Source organism: Phoca vitulina, unplaced genomic scaffold (assembly GCF_004348235.1).
Source record: "Phoca vitulina isolate PV1807 unplaced genomic scaffold, GSC_HSeal_1.0 scaffold43, whole genome shotgun sequence".
In the NCBI taxonomy this organism is placed as follows: Eukaryota; Metazoa; Chordata; class Mammalia; order Carnivora; family Phocidae; genus Phoca; species Phoca vitulina.
The window spans coordinates 5,130,701-5,139,961 of record NW_022589746.1 but is presented as its reverse complement, the minus strand read 5'-3'; the positions used below and the strand labels follow the sequence as shown (position 1 = coordinate 5,139,961).

Below are 9,261 nucleotides of genomic sequence, written 5' to 3'. Positions count from 1 at the left end.
TTCCAATGAGTTTCTTCCCAGTGGCTGAAGCTGTAAGAGATAACATTTGGAAGACGAGGAAAGTAGAAGGTCTGAAGGGAGAGGAGGGAAAGGGGGAATGAGGAAGAAGCTGGTGTGCACAGATTCCGGGGGAGCGGGCCCATGGCTCCCCTTCATAAGCCACTTAGGTCTCAGGAAAGAATGAGGCTCAGTGAGAAATTTTGCCCCAAATCATCAGCTAGGAATTCATGAAACCTGGACTCAGATCTGTCTGATTTCAAAGCCGGGGGTCCTCAGCCGCTCTCCCCACAGCGTCCTGTGTTAGTTGGCTAGGGTTGCACTAACAAAGTACCACAGACTCGGTGGCTTTGACAATGGAAACTTACCATCTTGTGGTTCTGGAAGCTAGAAGTCTGAAATCAAGGTGTTGCCAGGACCCTGCACTCTCGTCTGGCTTCTGGTGATGCGAGCAACCCTTGCCTCATGGCGGCCATACTTCTTGGTGGGTGTTTCTTTGTCCCTTCAAAGGACACCAGTCCTACTGGATTCAGGGCCCACCCTAGTCCAGCAGGAGCTCGCCTTAACTTGATTCCATCTGCAAAGGCCCTATTTCCACCTCAAGTCGCCTTCAACGCATCTTCTTCAGGGACACAATTCAACCCGTAGCCCTCCTCCAGAGAATGAGATCTGGTTGGTGAGGGAGCCGAGGCCCAAGTGATTTGGGGATTGACCCAGGCCTCCAGGCCGTCAGCCCACAGGGAGCTGGTGCTGGGAACTCTCTCCCCTCTTTCATGTTACAGGTAAAGCTGTCTTGCAGCCGCAGGAAAAAAGACACAGAAAATAATGTAAACTGGGGAGGAGTGAGCCAAAAGCAGATATTTAAATCCTCGATGATGAAGTGAAAAGCTGAGTGGGGGCCAGGGGTAAGGGAAAAAAGGAGCCGGCAATGAGATCACGGCGGCCGTTCATTTATTCCATATTAAGGGACTCGCATGTGCGAGGTACATGAGGACGTGTCTGCCACACAGTCAGCTTACGAGAGGAGGCTCCCCGTTACAAATGCGTCTGTGCATTGAGATGCCCACTTGACCTCTTTTCCTCCTGTCTTCTGTTATGTGTCTCTGGGTAATTCTGAAAGATCACTGTGCTTTACAGTCTTTTAAGACCCAAGATTTTGGCCTGCTCCTTAGTTTTGGAGATTGGTAGTAAATTTTTAAAACCAACATCTTTGGGGAACAACCAGAATTAGCCAAGCAAGAGAAGAAGAATGTGACGAATTATACTAACCATAATACAACAATTTAATTCATCTCTGGAAACCCTGAGCAAACAGTCATCTTCGAAATATACTTGAGATACTATTCTGCACTAATAAAGATCTTGCTCTTATATATATATAATATTATATATACCATAGGCCCTAAGCATGTGTCTCAGAGTAACTTTACGTATCGTGTGTCCTGTGTGTGTGTGTGTGTGTGTGTGAATGTATGTGTATTTAGGCCCTAAGTGAGTAGATATATGGTATGTGCATGAGTATGTGTGTGTATACATATATATAATATATACGTAGGCCCTAAGTGTGTATATACATTCATATGTGTATATGTACGGTATGTACGGGTGTATATATATGTATATGTGTGTGTGCGTGTGTTTAAATGTGTGTGTGTATGCAGGCTCTAAGAATATATGTATTTATTTGTGCATATATATATTTGGCATATGTGTATATGTATATGTAGATAGTATGTGTGTGTATATATAAGTGTATTTATGTGTGTGTGCATATGTGTAGGCCCTAAGTGTATGTATACATATGTACATATGTATGTATTTATATATGTATATAATGGTACGTGTGTGTATTTATATATATACACATACATACTATATATATATATACATATATACACACACACACACACTTCAGATTCTAATTAACAGGCCTTGGTTAAATGTCTCCCACCTTCAAGATCTCCAATGTCACTTTAGTCTCAAGACAACAAATTGACAACCAGGAAATGCCCTGGGAACATAGATGTTACACCATTTGGGCTTAGAAGACCAATGATATTTGTAGGGGGCAGAATCTAGGGACTCCCTCCCCCCCAGAAAGAGGAGGTATGTGTTGTAACATTCTGGATGAAGCACAAATCTCCAGCAATTAGGTGCTTCCCACAAAATGTCTTCCCAGTTCCCCAGTTTTCTCTCCCTTTCCTTTTCTGACACCAGTGTCATCATTCCTCCCGTTCTCCTCCCGCATAGCCCAGGGCTGGATCCCAGACACTCTTACTTTTGGAGGTGCCCCGTCCCCCATTATGTCAAGCATGTTCAAATACCGGCCCCCCACCCTCTACGGTAATCGATCACTACATCAGGGCTGAGTTCAGTTGTGATGCTGCGTTAGCATGTGACACTTTTAGACATTTGATGAAACTTTTATTAATTTAGCTTCTTTCCTTCCCTGATTCTGAGGACAATAAAGTCTCCTCTTGAGTAAATGAGCACGTTTGGAATTCCTTATTTGGCATTCACCCCTCTGATTTGCCTCTCCCAGCGACCTCTCAGTATTGACGGGGCATCAGCAGACCCAGCTGAGCTTTGATTCCTGGATCCCCCTTTCTTCTTTCTCCTGTGACCTTCGTCACAGGTTTGCTTCAGGACCAGCAAGACCACCTCCTCTTCTCTTTCAACTTCCCTCATCTTGCCACAGCCTCCAAAAGAGGCCCCCTCTGAACTCCTGATGGTGCTTCTTGTTTGGCACTTTCTTTTCTATTCCAACTAGATAGATATCGAGCGAGCGTCTGATATGGACCACCGCCGTGCTTTTGTGCCTCGCTGAATCTCCTACAACGAGGTTTATTTATAGATGTTGGCTGCAGATACCAATCCTAAAGACGCAAAAGGGAAAAGTCAGCACTTACTTCTTTCACTGAATCAAGGTGCACCATAATTTTAAAAACCTGTCTCTCAGCTTACAGACGTTTAAGCCCTCGAGCCCTCTCTCCTATAACCGAAAGAATTGAAAGAGTATTTTAAAACCCCGAAAGAGGAAAAACATGAAAAGAAGCTGAGCTTTTCAGCACTTCCCATGAAGCAGGCTGCACCTTGAATGTTCAAAACAGTAAATTATTTCCTAAAGTGTTTTCTACATGCTGAGTCCTAGGTCTGAATATTTATTTCGACTTCCACCATTAAAGGAAAGGAGAAAATAAGAAATCAGAAAACCACAACCCATTCCTTTCTAAGAGATGTACCTCATTCCAGCACACCTATGTAGATAAGTGTCTTTCTGTCTTTTGAAATATAAAATAATATATAGAGGGGGTGCAGCTATTAATTAATCGAGGACTGATTATCCAGTCTGGATCTGACCCAGACTCTTGGTCATATATGTACGTTTTTCTTCCCCACGCTCGTGGATATCTCAGCCCCCACGGACAGCCTGCATGTGAAGACAGCCATTACTCTTTGACATAGTAGTTTGGACTCGAATTCTTGCAAGATCCTTGCATGATGTTTGTACCTGGTTTCTTCATAGTTTCCTTGGTACCCTTAATTAAACCACATCACTTCAGGCTGGTTGTTCAGAGGATCTGGATGATTTAAAACAAAACACAACAAAGCATTATCTACTTGGCCATGCCCATTGGAAGGATGTCGTCTTGTTCTTCCTCTGCTAGCCTGGGGCCGGAGTGGGGCTACCTACCCCTTGCCCTGCATGGAGACCAACAATCTTTAGGGGATGCGCAAGGGGGCCAGCCCGTGGTCTGCCCTCCAAGGGTGCTTTGAGGAGTTACTAGTTAGTGGGTCTAAAGTACCGTAGAAACCGAAATTGTTTCCGAAAATGCTAAACAATAAGACATTGCTCCAAAGGGCCTGGGTCCCTTCATTATTTTATAGGAAATCCAACTCCAGCAGCCTTACACAGCCATTATCACTTAATTACCAATATAAATCTCACTAGCAACTTCCATAACTTCATTTGCAAATGAATATGCACACCCCTAAATCATCCCCTCCTTTTCTCTCTCTCCCAGAAGCCATTCCCCAACCGATGGGTGCTCAGGGAAACTCCAAGGCAGCTGTGATTTGCAGAGGCTCCCTGGTGGCCCGTGGCCCGCCAGGCCAGCGTGGACCTGGAACATGGCTAGACGGGCACCACGGTGCCCACCTTCCCGCTCACACCCATAAATCCCTGCCGGCCTCTGCAAGGGGCAGGAGCATGGCAGGAGCCTGGCTCCCTCTGCTTAAAAGGTTCACAAACCACAGTCAACTTCTTAGTGATCTGAGGCCAAGTTTCCGGTATGTAATGAAAACTGAAACCTGGTTTTGGGTTTCCTCCCCAAATTCACACAGAGCTAGTCATGGCAAGAGACGTGTGAGGTAGCTAGGACAAGCAGCACTGAGGCTCAACTGAGACGCACGGCCTCAAGTTCTATTTCGGGCTCTGCCACCAACGTGTGTGGCCTGAAGCCCGTCACCCACCCTCACTCCCCTTAGGTAACTTTCTCTAGTGGTGAGAGGGTGCTTTTGACCTCGACTTTTCCTTCTGGGGCCTGTGGGGGCTACAGGGCGGAGGACTTTGAGGTAGGAGCATCCCCCTGAGTCTTACTTACAGCACACACACACGTCAGGATGCTATGGCCGTCCCACCCACATCAACATTTATATGTTGCCCTCTGTCTGCGTTCTGAAGCGTTGCTCTTATTTCTTTTAGGCTTCGGCTTGGATTTCAGGCACATTTATACTTGTTTGGCTTTCGACTTAATGGAGACGACCAGAATCATGCCTCCGTTATTTCGAGGGTTCACCTAAATGACCCCCCAGATCATTCCCAATGTGGCGCTTCTGTGAGTTTACGAAATGCCCCGGCGGAAAGAGAGCGAACCCAGGCTTTGAAGGCAGGCATATCTGGTCCCGGCTCTTAGCTCTCGAATCTACTAGCTGTGTGACTTCAGGCAAACTATTTAACCTCTCTGAGCCTGATTTCCTCATCTGAAAAACTGGGCCAATGCCAACTACCAAACTGTTGCCACGAAGATTAAGAAAGTACTTACAAGACATGGAACAGAGGGCCTACTATATAGTAGATGCTGAGGCCAACACGAAATTCTTCTTTTCTTTATTCACGTGAGTGTCCGATGGGTCAAAAAATGTAGGCCATTGTACATTTGAATGTTGCTTCTTTCTTCTCATCCAGGGTCCCACTTCAGAAAGAAGGAAAGAAGGAAATAAACAATAACCCTCAGAGGCTCTGCTGAAAGCATCACCCATCCATTGAAATGTACTTTCCATTCAAAAACTAGGTTATTAATTATTCATTCCTATTGGAACTGAAATAAGAACAGAGCTCACTGCTTACGACCCGGAGCTTGACAGGAACAGGGCTCCAACTGCTTGTTGTCAATCGTTTCCTGTGATCTATGTAATACATCCCAAATCTGAGATTTGCAGTGTTAAGAATCAGGCAAACTTTAGACTGAATGACTGTCGGTAATATTTAGTAGATGCCCTGGAATGACTGACTGTTCACTTTCTTTTCATTTCCATTCCAAGCAGTGCATTTCTTGGGGATTATTTCACTGCATGGGTGGCCGAGTCCCTTGGCCTTCAGCCGTATGGCTCATTCCACCGCTCTGGGCAAGCAATAACCACCCAAAAATGCAAGCTTTTCTTTCATGCCCCAGTGGCATGAGTAACATCATTAACTCTTCGAGGCTGAGGTTTGGGATTACGTAAAAACCTTACACCCCGCTGTGTTAGCAGTCCGAATACCAGAGTAACAAAGTGTTTGCAGTCTGTTTTTCATGCCAGAAATGCGGTTGCCCTAATAAACAGTCCTTGAGATATTTTTTCCCAGCGATTACATTTCATCAGGATTGCGGATTTCAAAATGGAAGCTAAGTACTCCCTACTGCTAGTTCCAGCGAGAACAAATACGCGAGACTCTTCAGACCAGGGGAAATTCTGCTGACATGTGCCCAGGAGCGAAAGGACAGGAAGAGCACAGCTGTGCAGGATGGTGTTTCACATGCTCCTCTATGGATGAGCTTTCTAAAGAGTAAAAACCTTGCAGGACACTCAGTAAAAGGAGACACAGTAACACATTTCCTATGGGCCTTGGGCCAGGGCTGGGACAAACCAGAGCCCCATGCACGTGCACTGTGGATTCCGCGCGCCATCTGGTGGCTCAGAGCTGACATGGCAAGCACCGTCTGGGCTTTCACCCCATTGAGGCCTCATTCACACAAGGAGCGCTAAGTAGGCTCTGAAGTTCTGTTGGGAGGTGATCGCCCCGGCCCCAAAGGAAGACACCAAAGGCCGAGTGTTCTGAATTCCATTCTTTATTCCACAACAGGATACTGAGGCCCCGGGTTCTCCTGGAAAACAGAGATAACTATCTTTCCTTTAGGACCAGCAGCCTCCCTCGGACACAGCACCGTGAGCAATCATCTCTGAGCCGTCTGGCCCTTCATGTTCTCCTTCCTATGTCATGATCGCCCGGGTCTGGGTACAGGAGTCCCCCTCTTGCCCCTGCCTGGAACCCACTTATGTCCTCCCTCCAGCCTTCTGGATCCTACATTTCCCCAGGCTCGGTCCACAAGCATCTTTACATTCTCAGAAGACCTGTCTCAGTTTTTGCTCACCCTAGTGTTTCCAAAGCATATTCCAAGAATACTGGATTTATTATTAAGAATTGTAACTTTGGAGCGCCTGGCTGGTTCAGTCGGAAGAGCATGCGACTCCTGATCTCCTGGTTGCGTTCAAGCCCCATGTTGGGTGTAGAGATTACTTAAAAAAATAAATAAACTTAAAAAAAAAAAGAATCGTACCTTTAAAAAAAGGCATCCACCTTGGGAAACTCTGGGTTATACCAAGTTAAAACAGATATTATTGTGGGACATCTCAAGAGCTTCAACATTCTGAGATCATAGCAGATTTTTAAGAAGGAACTACAATTTGCTATAGTTGCTAAACTTACTTGACATCAAAGCCTTTTCCCCACCTCGACCTTTGAAGTGCTTCTTGACATACTGCATTTGACAAAATAACTTTAGGGAGAAAATGGTCTAACCTACTCACTTGATTAGATAGCCATCTTTTCGTAAGTGAAAGACTGTGTGAGTCTCCTCTGGCTGCCATAACAAAAGTACCACACACGGGTGGGGGGGGGTGGTCTTACACCACAGAAATTTATTTTCTCACATTCCTGGAGGCTGGAAGTCGGAGATCAAGGTGTGGGCAGGGCTGGTTTTTTCTGAGGCTCTCTCCTTGGCTTGTAGGTGGCCATCTCCTCTGTGTGTCTTCACATGGTCTTCCTTCTGTGTGTGTCTGTGTCCTAATCTCCTCTTCTCATAAGGACACCATTCCTATTGAATTAGGGTCCAGCTTCACAATCTCAGTTTAACTTAATTACTTCTTTAAAGATCCTATCTCCAAGTACAGTCACATTCTGAGGTGCTGGGGTTGGGACTTTAGTATATGAATTTTGAAGGGGGACACAATTCAACTCATGATAGCATCTTCGTTTTATATCTGTTGGAGAAAATGTGTGCATCGATGGAAAATTATGCATTCTTCAGAGCAGGGCCAGCAAACTATAGCCAGGGGGCCAGATAGGGACTGCCACCTGTGTTTATAAATAAAGTTTTATTGGCACAAAGCTATGCTCATTCCTTCACAGATTGTCTGTGGTTACTTTCATGTTCAAATACCATATATGGCTTGCAAAAACCAGAAATATTTATTGTCTGGCCCTTTATAGAAAACGCTTAGCAATGCCTGGTCTGGAGCACATCCCTCAGGGCTATCTAATTCCAATTCTGTAGGGACTCTGCCCTTTTCATTGGTTTTGAGCTATTTTACAACTCAGTAAGTTGTAGATAATAGATAGCAATGCAAAATAATCTTTGCTTATGGACACAAACAAGCCAGTTCTGTCTCCACTTCCTCATTCCTTTCAATATTCCTCACCTATAAACGTGGATTCTCTTTTGAACTGGTTGTGACATCTTTTGAACTGGTTGTGACATCTTGCAGTGCCCTTATTAATCATGAGTTAAATAAAATCTTTAACACATGGTCATTTTATATCTGGATGAGAGTCATAATTTTACCTTTTTGAAAATTTTCCTTTAACATGTCAATGTGATTATGCTTGGGTGTGATAATGGCATTGGGATTATGAAGGACAATGGTTTTGTTCTCAGAAGATGCATACTGAAACATTTAGGGGGGAGTGTCATGACGCCTACAATTTACTTCCAAATGCTTCGGCATATATGTACAGATACACGTGTGTGCATACATACTTACACACATATAAGGTGTATGTAGGGGAAGACAGAGAGAAAGAGAAAGGGCATATGATAAAATATTAACAGCCAGTGAATCTAGGTGAAAGCCACATGATGCACTGGAATGGTGTACTACTCATTCAACTTTTCTGTAGGTTTGACAATTTTCAAAATAAAAAATGGGAGGGATAAGATTATGTCACATTCCCAGCTCAGCATGGAGCCAACCCCATGACCTATATCTGTGGGTGTCTCTCCAGTACTTCTGAGAGCAGCCAATTACGGACCTTTGTTAGCTCTCTGACTCTTCGGAGTCCGTGCCACAAAGAAGAATAAGCAAATGAAACATTGATGTTTCTATTGTCATGTGGCTCATTTTTTTTAGAGTCTTTAATGGTACCAAGTGAACAAGATATTAAGGTAGAATTTTTTAAACTAGATTTCTCATATTCCCAAAGAATTCTTTTGAAATAAATAAATATTAGGGCACCTGGGTGACTCAGTCGGTTAAGTGTCTGCCTTCAGCTGGGGTCATGATCTCGGGTTCCTGGGATCAAGCCCCGCGCTGGGCTCTCTGCTCAGTGGGGAGTCTGCTTCTACCTCTCCCTCTGTGTTCTCTCTCTCCCTCTGAAATATGTAAATAAATAATCATAAATAAATAAAATTAAATTAAAAAATAAATATTTTCAAATGAGCCCAGGATCTGAGGACCGCTTAGAGGACGTTCATGTTCAAGCTTAGGGTACAACTTTTGAGGGTGGGCATTGAGGTTTGTGTCTCTCAATTGCTGCACAGATATTATATTAACCCGCCCCCTCCAGAATGACATCATGGCCTTAACGCAGTTAAGGAGCCCCATTAATTGTCATGTGTCTGCTGCTTGAGTTGGGACTATGAGATTTGGAGCGGTTAGCATACTTAGAGGTATGAACGGCCAGGTAACAATGAGGGAAGAAAGTAAGCTACATTCTCAAACACT

General features: G+C 44.5%; 1 long non-coding RNA gene across 1 annotated transcript; it reads right to left on the bottom strand.

Annotated features, from left to right (window-relative positions):
- Positions 1–2,440: 2,440 nt before the first annotated feature.
- On the bottom strand, positions 2,441–5,446 carry LOC116648437. The gene is made up of 4 exons (XR_004302522.1): positions 5,341–5,446; positions 5,043–5,192; positions 3,509–3,578; positions 2,441–2,873 (listed from the first exon to the last, which is right to left on the bottom strand). It is a non-coding gene; the product is annotated as an uncharacterized LOC116648437 (long non-coding RNA).
- Positions 5,447–9,261: the final 3,815 nt, after the last annotated feature.